At 42.9% G+C, this 15241-nt stretch overlaps 1 long non-coding RNA gene across 1 annotated transcript; it reads left to right on the top strand.

The window, feature by feature from the left end:
- The first annotated feature begins 420 nt into the window (after window positions 1-420).
- On the top strand, window positions 421-14479 carry LOC138246444 (uncharacterized). The gene is made up of 4 exons (XR_011194289.1): window positions 421-479; window positions 2872-2907; window positions 13873-13940; window positions 14460-14479. It is a non-coding gene; the product is annotated as an uncharacterized lncRNA (long non-coding RNA).
- The last annotated feature ends 762 nt before the right edge of the window (window positions 14480-15241 follow it).

Below are 15241 nucleotides of genomic sequence, written 5' to 3'. Positions count from 1 at the left end.
AAGCTGTCTCTAGCTAGACCTAGAAAGGACAGCATTTGACGAGAGACATTTTTTCCACAGTAGGATGCATAAACAACCAGTGGTATACTAAAACAAGAGACTAAGGCCCATTTTATACTTTTTTAGTGCCGCGTTTGCGCCACTTTTTGACTTAAAAGCGGCGCAAACTTACAAAATCCAATTGTATTTTGAAAGTTTGTGCCACTTTTGCGTCAAAAAGCGGCGCAAATGTGGCGCTAAAAAAATATAAATATGGGCCTAAACATAAGAGGTGAGAATTTGCGATCATGAGTGAAGGAAGGCGCATAGTGATTTGGAGTGAAATCTTTATGTAAAGATGCTACAGTCCCAAATCACTGACACCTCACACTTTCTAACATACCGAACTTCCTAAACTTTCTTCTCTCTCTTCCGCTTGCAGGACGATTTGGTTCACAGAATGGCGAAGAGAAGTTGTCTTCTGTTTGTGCTGGTAGTAGGTGAGTAAACACCGCACTGGAAAGTAGATGCAAAAGAAATATGTTACTGAGACAGTTGGTATTTGCAAAATGTCCCCTCACAGCTGTTGCTCATCATGAGTATCCTCATTCTTAGATAAGAGTACTAGTTACCAAAGGGACTTAAAAAATTAAATTATCAACAAAAAGTACAGTTGTTAAATTAGTTTTTTTTAAATCACTACACATGCATTATTAAAAATATGGCTACATTTACTAGTTAGGTTCGAAAAGAAGGTGTGATGTCAGATCAAGCATAATGATATTCAAATCTTGTACCTTATTGAAGGCCTAATGTTTTTTTGGTATTTGCAGTTTCACATTACAGTGTCTCATATTTTTACAATGTTAAGGTCAATGTCATTTTGCACACATGAAATAACTTCCTTAAGTAGGTTACTATCTTCAATTTAGGTTTTCAACAACCTGATTTAAAAGGAAAACCAGTTGAAGAGAGGCTAGCTAGAATCTTTCATCCCTTGGGTGATATTGATATGACCTCCGCATCAAGGCTGCTCACAACTGGGTGTGATTGAAATGGAGATCAAGACAAAATGCCTAAAACTGGTGTAGCAGCTGTATGCTGCTCTAGTGCCTACCCTGTTAACCTCCATGGGCTGGGGCAGGGGACTCTCCTGCTCCAAATCGGGGTGATCCTGCAATTGATGTGATAGCATCACTGATGCAGTGATGCAATGATTGCAGAACCAGCCCCCAACAAAAGGCTAATGAACTCAGCTTTCCAAAGACACCTCTGTTGCCCTGCAAAGCACCAGGTGGTTGTAGTGGGATTCAATAGCCTGGCGCTTTCACTAGACACTAGTGATTTTTTTTTGGGTTAGAGACTGGCCCACAAGGCCGTGGACATTTGCCCCCCCCCCCCCCCCCCCCCCCATGGGCACAATCAGTCCTTCTGCCCCATCGTCTGGGGGGCAGAAAGCCCACAAGCCACTATGGAAGTAAACCAAATTAAAAAGGAGGTGTGTCAGTCCTCCCTGACATACCTCTCCCTAAAAGTGAAAAGGACAGTGGGGGCTCCATTCTGTCACCCCCACACCCTCTTCAGGAGCTAGAAAGCCCACTAGACAACAGAGATTTATTTTATTTATTTAAACAAAAACAAAGAGGTGTGGTTGGGCCATCTTTGCATATGTTAATGCAATCAACCCCAAAGGGGACAATATTGTCTTTGTACTCCTAAGGGAGTATACTGGAGGGGTTTGTCCATAAATCCCCCCTCCACATGACAGAAAGCATGTAGCTACAATGGAAGTAAAATTGAATGAAGAAAAGGTGTGGAGGCCCACCTTGACATAGGGCTATGTTCTCTTCCCAGAAAGGTGGAAAGACTAACTTTGTGTTCCCCTGTGAGGGATTTTGAGGGTTTGACTCCAAACCACTTCCCCAGGGGTAGAAAACCTTCTAGACATCAGGGAATTTCTACCACACCAAATGATATAATAGTCAATACAATCTTTCTGCCAACCCTTCCTTTGGCAGAGTGGGATATGCCTCAATACGCCAGCCTGGAGGGCAGAAAGCAAGGCAATTCAAAATAGTGTCAAAACAAATAACATTATGTGAGCAGTCCACCATGGCCATGCCCTCACACCAAAAGGGGAATTGTCTGGTTTGGCTATAAGCAAAAAGGCAACTAGACACCAAGGATTTTACATTTGAGAAAACCAAAGTGATGTATGTTTTTCAAGCTACTGTTAGGCCATATCCCCACCCCAAACAAGGCAATAGGTCTTTCATTCTCCATGGGAGACAAATAGGAGTTCGCCTCCAATTAGTCCTAGGGGGCATAGAAAGTCCACTAGACACAAGGGAGTTCAATATGGATCCACAACACAAAAAAGGATGGCGGGGGTACCCTGAAACTGAGAGCAAAATAATCTTTCTGCACATAGAAATTTTGTCTCAATTGGGTGGGGGTGGGGGGAGAATTTTCCCCTTGAGTGGTCAAAAACCCAGTAGACCCTGGAGGTTTTACATTTGGGTGAAAACAAACAAGCAGCAATGCCCCATCATCACATTGGGCCATACCTTAAACCCAAAAGGGGGAATACTGTTTTTCTATTTGTCTATGGGCGTTTGCCTCCAAGATGCCCTCAGGGAAACAGATAGTCAATGAGACACCATGGAACTTCAAAATGGTACAAAATAATCAAAAGGATAGGGGTGTTCCACCATGGCATCGGTTCATACCCCTACCCAAAATAGCCAATAGAGTGACCCATCACCTCTATAATACATGTTGAGGAGCTTAGACATGCAGTCATAGGAAATATTTATTATTAGCAGTTGATGTTGTAGTAGGAGCAGTTTCATGTTTACATTGACAATACTTTTTTAATTCCTGTCTCTCCAGTGCTAACAACGATGTTATGGATTGGAAAATGTGATGGTAAGGAAACTTGTCCATTTTTGATCTCTTACTTATGTTTCAAGGTACAATGTTTGTGTTGCACATTTTGATTTAATGTCTTTTGGTTTTACTGTGTGTATCTATGTACCTATTTATGGGAATTATAAACTGTAAACTTCGCTATCAAACAATCAAATGCTGTAAAGGTACATATTTTGAATTACTAACTTGTGTTGAAAACCTAGGTAGATTGGACATGGAATAGATGTGGGAATGATTGATAGGTTCAGAAGACCAAAAGTGGATGGAGACGATGAAAGGAGTGACCAAAGAGAAAGAGAACACTGCAGAAAGAATAGAGGGGAGCCATACTATGAATAGCTGTTGCTTGAAGAGATGACTTTGCAAATATGTCTGAAGATGAAAATGTGAATTGATCTGACAGATATGAGACAGATTTCCAATTTGAAGGATTATAGTAGAAGGCTTGCCATCTCATATTTTCCACCTTGCACCTAATCGTTGCACCTAGTGCGGCGCCACTTTTCTTGCGCTACTTAGTGCCCATCAACGGAACCATGTGTGTTCCATATTTAAAATACTGCACACCAAGACAGCAGTCAGGCGGGCTAGCGCCATAATGTTTTATGCTAGTCCGGCGCTTTGCAGGAATAGTGTCAAAAATGATTACGCTAATCCTACAAAGCATCCAGATGCCCATTGAAAACAATGGGAGCCTCTTTTAACACCTGCACTTAGCAGGTGTTAAAAAATGCTGATAACAATTGTGTTTTTATGGCCCCCGAGTGCCGAAACTCCCCCCTTGCATACATTATGCCTGGTGCAGGCATAATGGGGTGCAAGGGGTTACAAAGTAGTACAATGCAAGCATTGCACCACTTTGTAAATATGGCACAGCATTTTTGCCCTTCCAGCGCCACTTTAGTGTAAAAAAATTACACTAATGTGGCATTGGAATGGCGCTAGGCCACCATAAATCTGGGTCTAGATGTTCAGGAGAGACCATAACCTCCATGGCCTCACTTCTGTTCTCAATGGTCTGGGGCATGGATAATTTCCAACAGCGCAGGATGCACAGTTTCACCATGGCTAGAGTAGAGGCCAGCCAGTATAGCTTATGATTATTCACATTAGGGAAGGATTGAACATGATAGAGCAATGCAAGCCGTATCGCAGGTTAAAGGGCCAGGTCACTAGACCAGACCAGTATCTCCCCAACATTGTCCCAGAAGTTCTGGTTGAGTTCACAAGGCCATAGCATATGAACTATGTATCCTCCTTGTTTGTCTAATCTCCAACGAGTGGGTGACGGAGACAATTTTGTTCGGAACAGCTTTTGGGGGAATCAGTGCCATCGGTCAAGTATTTCAAAGGATGAATGCTTTTTGAATGTGTGGTATTTTCTGCAAGGTATGGCAGGATATTGAAATTGACAGGTTTGCAAATGTCACTGGTTATTTTAAATGTTATTTGTTCTGACATCCAGAGTCAATATTTTTTCTGAGTGTTGGAATCATACCATAATATTTTCAAAAACCTTTGATGAGCTGAGCTTCCATGTCTCCTGTAAGCTAACCAGCAATGAGTTGCTACCATATGGATGGGGAACGACCAGTACTTGTAGAGCTGTCCTGAAATTGGGCTTCACTGTGAAATGGCATTACCTTACAGAGCTAGGACATTTGGTGCTATGTACTCGTTTGTGTATCCAATGTGGTCTTGAAGATAAGGCTGAAGCCAATGTTAAATCCAATTGAGTAAAGGAGAGATACTAGTTAGATTCATCTTTGAGAGTCACTACTGTATTGTTTGTTACTTTGTTGGATTTGAGTATGCATAGTTTTCTTGGGAACCACTTTGAAGAAGGTTTAGGACAATTACATTTAGATTTACAGGTACAACCAAGTGTTGTTTATTTAATCATGGCTACAAATGTTTTTTTTCTGGCCAGCAGGACTCTTAAGGGCTCCATTTAGATAAAGAAGATAGTACTATAAGGATCACATCACTTAAATAAAGTCAGATCCGGAGGAGCCAATCTGAACAAACTGTGATCCATTCTTCAAATATGAGAGAAAGCACTGAATAAGGAGTCTATAAAAACGAAAAAACTACTTGAAATCAGGATGTTGAGTATGGCTTGGTGATCAACAACCTTAATTTTGGTTGAAGATTAAAAAAAGATTTTTGAAGATCTGGAGAGCGGCATTGTTTGCTTGGACTGTGGCCATCTCTTTTAAGAATAATTATCTGACTGGATTGTTAGTTTTGCAAGATGGCTTTGAATTTGATCTTTACCTGTATGGGTGATTGGGCAATATTTAGCAAGATTATCCACAGTTTAGTTGTACTTCTTCAAGAGTGGCAGAAACTGAGGTCATAAAGTTATATGAGAAGATATCTTGGCTTAATAAAGCATTCATTATGTTTAATAGAGAGTGATTCCAGGGATTTTATTTTACTTAACTGCTGTGAAGAGATACCTGATTTTGTCCGATACTACACTGATAATGACTTTGGTCTCTGAGATGAACTGCCTGCATCTGGTGCAGAGATTCCTCAAAATGCTCAGATATTCCCTCACTCATGTTTACCTCCATCTGTTCTTTTGTCATTTGAGTGTGCATGTGATGTTGATGAGCATCTGGCTGTACCATGGTGCAGTGAGTTTTGTTTCCATGGCTGTAGTTTGAATGCAGCATGGGCAATCTGCCATGGTCAGGGAGGTGTTTCTGCAAGGATTCAACTTCTGTAGTAGGGCCAGATTTGAATGCCAGTGAAGTCATACTGGAGAAAACTGCAACAGGTGGGCTGTTTTACAAGAGCTTTGTAATTATTATTGCTGAAGAACAAAGCTATTTAGCAGGTCAAACTTAAATATAGTTTGCTGTGTATCATCCCCAAATATGAATTAGGATGATGCATATGATATTTGTCAGAGTGGAGAAGATGAGTTCCTAGACTTTCATCTTGGTTTTGGCAGGCAATGTGATGAGCTGGGAGATGCAAATGCTAGTCAGTAGATGAAGGAAGGCAGCTTTCATAGTCTTAGTTGATGGTTTGCCAGGCAGTTGAGGTTTTCGGTGAAGATGTTTTTGAAGATGGTGGATATAGTTTTGATGAGGAGATAAACTTCTAGGTAGAATGATGAGTTTCTGCTAAAATGTCAAAAGTTAAATTGACACATTGAATGTGATAATATTTATGATTTAGACTGGAAAATGACTGAATAACAGTTTGAAAGAATTATAGCCTGGTTGTTTTGGAGTATGTCTGGCCATGAAATGGGATGGATGACTATGATTCCCTCCTGCTCTGTAGGGGCCGTCAATGTGCATGTGGGTGGAGACCCAAGGTACCAGAAGATGAAGAATATAGGGAGTGAATGGGGTGAGCCAGATCTCTCTAACAAATATGCTATCCAGTTTATTGTCAGGGATGATCTCAGCTAAGTCTGCTTCATGCACGACTACAGAGTGTACATTAATTAGCATGAGTATAGAGTGCCCTGAGTGTGCTTGCTGAAAATGGTTATGAGTGAGATGTGAAATGTTTGTGTTAAATGGGATGGGTGGGTGTGATTTTGTAATGGATACATAGGAGTGGATGGTGAGGATGGTACATTAAGCTGTAAAAGTAAAACACATGAATCTGTAAAAATATCCTGAGGTCTAAGTAGAAAGTGGCAGATCTTCTGTCCCCTGGCTATAGGGTAACATTTGACCCTGAATGCACACTAGAAATAATGAGGCAAGCCTAGTTAAAGCCTACCAATTATGTTTATAAGATAATTCATGGGTTTAAATATAATAAAAGCCTCCTATTTACTAGTCTGTATCTGGGAGTTCACAACCCTAGTGCAGCATCATGTCACTGACAGTGATAATTTAGGATGGGTCTTCCTGTTTGCATTCAGTGAGCTTCCGGTTCCCAGTCCACAAACTACATGAATTTATAAACTCTCTATTGTCTAAATATGTGCACTGCAAAAACGGGCACTGTCCCTCATTGTATTGTATTTTCTTTCTATACATATGTCTTATCAAACCTACTGTGTAATGTAAATGTACTGCAAAAGAAAAGCACATTTTAGAATGTATATTTTTAATTTCCTCACAACATGCTTTGCATTGACAATTGGATTTATAATACATATTGTTGCATAACCACATTTTATATGTTGCACATTGTCCATAACAACGCACATCTTTCTCAATATCTGCATTCTCAGGCAAACAATGAACATTAAATGGATGAGGCTAAAATGGTCTAAGCCTTTCTAGAAAGTACTTAAGTCAATCACTAATTGTTAGAAATGAAGTCTCTGGTTGGCAGTCAGTTTGCACTTTGTCCAAGCAGGGACCTTCACTCTAGTCAGGGTAAGGAAGTTAGAATCATAAGACAACCCCTGCTCACCACCTTGGTAGCTCGGCATTAGCAGTAAGGTTTATCTCAAAGGCAGTGTTTAAAGTATACAATCACACAGAGTAACACAGTGAAAACACCACAAAAGGACTCAACACCAGGTGAGAAATATAGCCAATATTTATCTGACCAAAATAACCAAACTCCAACAAAGACAAGTCAAGTTATACATTTTTAAAGATTAAACTTCAATATAGTGCTTAGAAACACAAGTGTGTCGATTTAGTAATATCATGGTCTCATGACGGAGTCATTCCCCAACAATCCGGCCATAGTAGTGCCAGTCAGGGAGTCGCACGGGCCCCCAGGTAGAGTACCTTGTGTAACTGATGAAACAACCCGGTGAATGGAGTCGGGGATCAAGATGTTGTGGATCCGGTGCGGCATCGGTTCCGGTGCTGCGGAGCTGTGGAGCCGAGGCATCGGTACAAGGCGTAGGGTCTTTGCTAGGGAGCTGTGGAGGCGAGGCGCGTCGGTGCGAAGCACTGGATCTGCGCACTTCTGGCAGGGTCGATATCCGGAAGTCAAAGTGTGGTGCGGGGAAGTCAGGTGTCACGGACGTTGGTGACACGGCACTTCGGGACTCAGGGAGTGGTGGACTTCAGCGAGGCTGTGAAAGCATTGGGCCTGCTGGGTCGTCGCACTCTAGCGAGGAGCATGACTTGAGGTGCAGGTGGTGTCACAGGATCGGGCAGCATCATTAGTCCGGAGTCGTTTGAAGTCGGTGCACTTAGGTCTTCTTGGTTTTTCCCCTGCTTCTCCTTTCAAGGGCCCAGGGACTGGATAGGGCACCACTTGGCAGGGCAGGAGTCTCAGCAGAGAGTCCACGTGGTGGCAGAGGAAGTCTTTGATGGCCCTGAGACTTCAGAAAAGGGAGCAAGCTCAGTCCAAGCCATTGGAGATACTTCTCAAGCAGGAATATACCACAAAGTCCAGTCTTTGTCCCCTTTCTCAGGCAGAAGCAGTAACTGCATAACAGCCCAACAAAGCATAGTCACAGGCAGGGGCAGCACTTCTCCTTCAGCTCTTCTCCTGGCAGAGTTCCCATTGAATCCTTTAAGTGATCTAAAATCTGGGAGTTTGGGTCCAATATTTATACCCCTTTCTTCCTTTGAAGTTGCACAACTTCAAAGAAAAGTCTCCGTTGTTTAGAGGATCCTGCCTTGTCCAGGCCTGGTCGAGAAACACACCATAGGGTTGGAGACTGCTTTGTGTGAGGGCAGTCCTCCCTCCACTCTAGCCCAGATGGCCCATCAGGATATGCAGGCTACACCCCAGCTTTCTTTGTGTCCCTGTCTAGTGGAGATGCACAAACAACCAAACTGTCAGTCTGACCCAGACAAGGAATCCACAAACAGGCGGAGTCACAGAATGGTTTAAGCAAGAAAATGCCCACTTTCTAAAAGCGGCATTTTCAAACTAACAATAAAAAAAAACACATTCTCTAAAACATGTATTTTTAAATTGTGAGTTCAGAAACCCCAAATTCCACATCTCCATCCGCTCCCAAAGGGAAACTGCACTTAAAAATTATTTAAAGGCAGCCTCCATGTTAACCTATGAGAGAGCTAGGCCTTGCAACAGTGAAAAACAAATTTGGCAGTATTTCACAGTTAGGACATGGAAAACGCATCAGTACATGCCCCACCTTTAACATACACTGCACCCTGCCCATGGGGCTTGTTAGATATGGGGTCTTTGGTTGGCAGTCAGGTTACCCCCTGTCCAAGCAAGGACCCTCACTCTAGTCAGGGTAAAAGAGAATCACCCTAAGCTAACCCCTGCTTGTCCCCTTGGTAGCTTGGCACAAGCAGTAGGCTTAACTTCAGAGTGCTAGGTGTAAAGTATTTGTACCAACACACACAGTAACTTAATTAAAACACTACAAAATGACAGAACACAGGTTTAGAAAAATAGGAAATATTTATCTAAACAAAACAAGACCACAACGACAAAAATCCACAATACACAACTCAAGTTATCACAAAAAATGCAAAAAGAGTCTTCATGTAATTTTAAACACACACTAACACTGTTAGTGTGAAAATGTATCTTGGGTGCGTCAAAAATAACCCCGCACGGGCGAGTGTGCGTCGAAAAGGGCTTGTGATGCATCAATATCACTCATGAGCGAGACCTTGCGTCATTTCGCCCGCCAAGGTCATAATGAGGGCCTGTATGTCCTACCTTAACCATACACTGCACCCTGCCCTTGGGGCTACCTAGGGACTACCTTTGGGGTGCCTTACATGTAAGAAAAGGGAAGGTTTAGGCCTAGCAAATGGGTGCACTTGCCAAGTGAAGTTTACAGTTAAAACTGCACACACAGACACTGCAGTGGCAGGTCTGAGACATGATTACAGATCTACTTACGTAGCTGGCACAACCAGTGCTGCAGGCCCACTAGTAGTATTTGATTTACAGGCCCTGGGCACCTCTAGTGCACTTTACTAGGGACTTACTAGTAAATCAAATATGCCAGTCATGGATAAGCCAATTACATATACATTTTGTAAGGGAGCATTTGGACTTTAGCACTGGTAAGTAGTGGTAAAGTAACCAGAGTAACACAAACAGCAAAAACAGAGTCCAGCACACATCACCATTCTGGGAAGTAGAGGCAAAAAGTTAAAGGAGACCACGCCAAGGATGAAAAGTCTAACAGGGCTACATAGGGCCTAGCTTATGGGTGCCTTACATGTGTAGAAAGGGAAGGTTTGACTCTCACAAGTGGGTACACTTGCCAGGTCGAATTGGCAGTTTAAAAAATGCACAGACGCGGCAGTGGCAGGTCTGAGCCATGTTTACAGGGCTACTCATGTGGGTGGCACAATAAGTTCTGCAGGTTCACTAGTAGCATTTGATTTACCGGCCCGGGGCACCTCTGGTGCACTTAGCTAGGGACTTACTAGTAAATCAGATATGCCAGTCATGGATAAGTCAATCACACATACAGTTTATACAGATAGCATATACTTTAGCACTAGTTACCTGTGGTAAAGTGCCCACAGTGCTAACGCATACAAAAACTGTTCCGAAAAAATAGGAGGAAGGAGGCAAAATGTTTGGGGATAACCCTGCAAAAAGGACCAAGTCCAACACTAACTCATATATCTTGAAAAATACATAATTACTAACATGTAATATGGTTCTTGAGGTTCAGGTAACAATTTTAAAACACTTGACCTTCAACCTTGTGGTCTGTAGATGTCACTAGAACCACTTAAGGCGAATCTCTACTCAGATCAGGCAACCTTTGACGTGGGAGAGGTAGGGTTATTTCTAGAAGTTATAGGCAGGGGGTTTGCTTCACCTCCTGCAGCACCCAAATCACTTTAGAGACTCATTGGTGGTATCCCTGCCATCTTGGGTAACCATCAAGCACAATTCCAAATGCAAAGTAGACAGCACGGGGCATTATGGGGTATTCCCTGGCCGGGATCTGGGAATATTTTATGAGCAGATTTGCCCACTATTCCCTCGGTGCACGCTAAGTCCCACCCACACTCAGTGAGGCCATTGGGGTCCCGTGAGGGTAGCCTCAATGCCTCTTTGGCCCTACTGACTCTCCATGCTGGAGCTGGCATCCTTTGTTCTCCCATACAAGCTTCCCTTGCCTGGCTCTAGCAGAGCTTTGTGTGCCTTCAGCCTCAGGGTAGGATGCTAAGAAAGTGGAGTGCCTACCAACACCAGACACGGGAGGAATAAAGGAGAATCCTGCGGGCCATCTTTTCATTGATAGGTCTCAGTGAAGGGGATCCCGGGACCCTGCCCTTGTCTTCAGGACTTGGGTTTGGGGTCCTGGGTCCTGTTCCTTTGTGCTTCAACCCACATGATTGGGTTTCCGGGATAAGAAGGAGTCTGCATACCCCCTTTCTTGGCAAAAATCATGTATGGAGCTTGTGCTGACCCCTAGGCGCTAGACCACCCCAGGGATAATTTAAAAAGAGGGAGTGGAGTCCCACACTTGAGCAGGAGGGGCTAAAGGTAAAATCCTGTAAAGTTGCATACCTTGGGCCCTCATTGTGCATTTCATTGTACTCCTGGTGGCAAGCTCTGGCCACCAGGAGCATTTTCAGGAGACCTCTTGGCCTCAAAAGGAGCACAATTTGCAGGTAGCTTATTTCACTGGCTCTCTGTGTCAGCTTTATGTGGTTGGTCCCTGATGCTCCATTCCTCCTGCTTGGGCACAGCCATCTGAACTTACCACAAATGGTCTTCGGGGGAAAGAAAGGGGGCCAGCATCACTTACAGTCCATGGCCTATCAGGGCATCGGGAGGCTTGTCCTTCAAATTGTGTTTTGTGTTGCTGCTGTTGCAGTCCAGGATCTTGCTCTCTTTCATGATCTGGGGAAGCCACGTTTATTGCCCATTAACAGGGGAACCCCCCTTTGTCTAACCCTAAAACTGGATCTGGTCTGTTCCTCCCTTTCACCTGGGTATGTCTATAGCTTGGCTACTGAAGCAAAAGGCTGGTATCAGGTACCTTTATGTGTGCTGGCGCAAGCCACTTTGATGTGTAATAAGGGCAGAGCACAGCTCCTCCCTAGCTGCCATGTCAGCAAGACCCACTGCCTATAAACCCAGGCCTCTTTTGTTCACAGGCTGGCTCCAATATACATTTCTTAGGTCAGGCATCTGTAAACTCACACAAAGGTTCCATAAACTTTAGTCAGGAAAATGCCAAGTTTCTGTAAGTGGCATATCTAATATATCAATTTTAAACCGACCTTAGCATTAACAGGATTTCAAATTACTACTCAAATGAGTGGGAGAAGTATTTTTTCTGGGTGCTTCCAATTCAAATTTAGCCCTTGATGCATAAATGTAACCATGTAGTTCAATGAATCCTTATGGCAGCAGCCAGTCTCGCTGCAGAAAAGATCATCTTTGGATTGAGGACATGTTCAACATTTATTGCCACATGGCCTACTATTAAATGTCAGGTATGCTGACTTTATGGGCATTAAAGCCTACATGAGGGTGACAGTGACACTGACATTTAAAAGGAAGGTTTATGCCTATCAAAAGAGGTACTTGGAAGGGGTGAATTTGCAATTGAAAACTACCATAAACAGGTTACCAGTTGTAGCTATCAGGCTGAGGATAACTGTAGTCTTCCATGTGCAGCCTGCACTCGTGGGCACACACATGTGCACATGTTCAAATGCAACCAGTCCAGTGCCCTTTTGCCATAAGGGCATCAGAGTGGCCTTATCTTTAAAGGTGGACGTTGGCGGTAAGCATGTGACATCCAATTTAACATGAAATTACTGGGAGTGAGACTTGGGTAGGGAGGCTCATTCATAATAAAGGTACAAACACAGAGTGGTCCAAAATAACACATTGTGGTGTGCTAAATAGGTGGAACCCATTTAAAAAAAAAAAAATACACGCACACAAATTAAAAAATATGTTTGTTTAGAAATAGAGTCACTGGTTAAAAAATAAAAACATTTTATCTGCTGTATTTTTTTACTCCAGAAATCAAAATCATTAAGCAATGTAATTATAAGATCCTATCATTGTCTGGAATTAGACAATAAAAACTATGGTCATCGGGTTTTGCAAAAAAAAAAAAAAAAGCAGTGACGTCTGTCTTAAAAGGAATTCCTTTAAATTATTTTGTCAGTGGCTGATAAAGTAAGGCATGTTGGGGTGAGCAGGGGTTGAGAACAGGGCACCGTCTGCGTAAAGGCCTTGCATCCATCAACCTATGTACGCATTCAACCTTACTCGACTAATTGGGGATAGCGGTGGTAACTGGCCCATGGTCAGGCCATTAACTGAGCCTCACTCTGGCCAACCCGAGCTGCAAACTGCTTAGCCGTGTGCCCACCCTCGTGATGTCTAGATCCTTGATCAGTACAGCGCCTGCCTATGCATTACAGGGGCTGGCTACAGGAGCTGGGCTGAGGCAGAAACACACCATGCGACTGAAGAGCTTGGCCTGTGTAATTGCATTTTTAAATGCCTTTTTCCTCCATGTCCCAGACCTCAATACCGAGGATTAAATACCCTAATGAGGTCTAGACAAAAAAAAGTTCCTGTTGTGGCCAGCCCGTCAGAGTTCCAGTACTCACTAACCTGTCCTTTGGTGAACGAACACAAAGTGGATGATTGGAGAAAATACTCTCTCACCTAGCAGACAGGCTTTTTTCCGTGGTCACAAACTCTCAACTATAGTTTGCCGAATGTTCAAAACTCATCAAGATTTTAAATTATTTCCGGCTGATGACCCCCTTGAGACCTGTCTGATAACTTTTTGAATGCAAATATCTCAAAACCTCCTGACTTGATTCACAATACACAATGTAAATGGTCTTTTCCAATTTATATATTTCTTTTCGGCGTTTTTCACTGTACAGATAAATACATTCATATTGAAAAGTACTGTTTTCCATGAAAGGATCAAACGATTTTTTTTTTTGGGGGGGGGGAGGGAATTTCTGAAACTTCCATGAAAACCTCAGAAGAAAATGTGGTTTACTGGCATTTTGTGTTTTTTTTCCCCACACAACTTTACACATTGCGTAAATAACTCTTTCTCTATATCAGCAGGAAACTGGCCCTTGCAAAACATGTATCTTAGTGAGACATTTTCTGCATGGAGCAGTCCTAGGCAGGTAAAAATTATACAAAATAACGAAGATAAATGCGAAAATGATTGTGCATTTTGCGTAAAACGAAATTTGGGAATTTATTGAATTTTGCCATTTGTGATTTCGGCTCGAAACGTTCAAGTTCCTTTCAGCAAAAAAACGAAAAAGGGCAGTCCTGTCTAATTGTGTTGATTCTAAATGAAATTCTTTATAAATTCCCGCTTTATCCCATTTTAGATGTGTTTAATGTCTCCATTATGCATTGACTCTAAATATGATCGATTATTAACACAATTGTTAACTCTTACAGATTTGTTTCTGTTATATTAAAAAGCTCCGAATTTATTGGTAGCGTGGTACAGTAGAATATTGTATTTTTAATTCCTTTAGCTAATTTGTAATAGTTATAGGTTTGTGGACTGGTTATGAATTGCATTGCGCGTTTCTGTGAATATGTGTCGATGCACTACAATGGCCAATACGTATGCAGTACATACTGATCGATTAAGTGGGCAACTGTTTCTCCAACATTTTCTCTTACAGAAAAGTGTGGTAAAAACATGGAGTACTCAAAGTGTGGCAGCTCCTGTCCGATGACCTGCGACGATGTGGCCAACCTGTCAGGTGCCAAGATGTGTGCCGCCATGTGCGTTCCAGGGTGTTTCTGCGAAACTGGATTTGTCTTAAATGACGGAAAATGCATACCGAAGAGCAATTGTCACTGCCCTCAGAACGCTGAATATAGGTGTCTCAAGTGCGAAAGAACCTGCGAAGATGTGACCCACATGGGACCTCCAAAAGCCTGCCCAAAAATCTGCATCCTTGGGTGTGAGTGCAAGCAGGGATACGCGTTAGACTCGGGTAAATGCATCCCACAGACGAAGTGTCGCTGCCAGGAGAACGCGGAGTTTATGCAAAATGGCACTTGTCAGAGGACCTGTGAGGGTGTGCCTAATAAGAGCTCAGGGCTTTGCACAAAGGTGGCAGGGTGTTACTGCAAACAGGGGTATGCCTTAAGCGGTACCAAGTGTATCCCCCAGAAGGAATGCCGATGCAAGGAAAACGAAAAGTATTCTGAGTGCAACACCGCATGCCCGCTCACCTGTGAAAATTATCGGAAACCACCAAAAGTGTGCATGCAAGTATGTGTGAAAGGGTGCGCCTGTGCGGGCGGGTACGTTAAGTCTGCTTCTGGCGCGTGCGTGCGTCCGGAGCAGTGCTCGAGGTCCTCATGAAGCGCGCGCATTCTCTCTGTGTGTCCGTGAAGGGCGCGTCTTTTGTGCACAAGCTTTATTCGGTCAATAAAAAATAAAAATAAAACGATA

This window comes from Pleurodeles waltl, chromosome 7, assembly GCF_031143425.1.
Source record: "Pleurodeles waltl isolate 20211129_DDA chromosome 7, aPleWal1.hap1.20221129, whole genome shotgun sequence".
Taxonomy (NCBI): Eukaryota; Metazoa; Chordata; class Amphibia; order Caudata; family Salamandridae; genus Pleurodeles; species Pleurodeles waltl.
The sequence above is the reverse complement of the archived record's forward strand: the minus strand, read 5'-3'. Positions and strand labels throughout refer to the sequence as shown.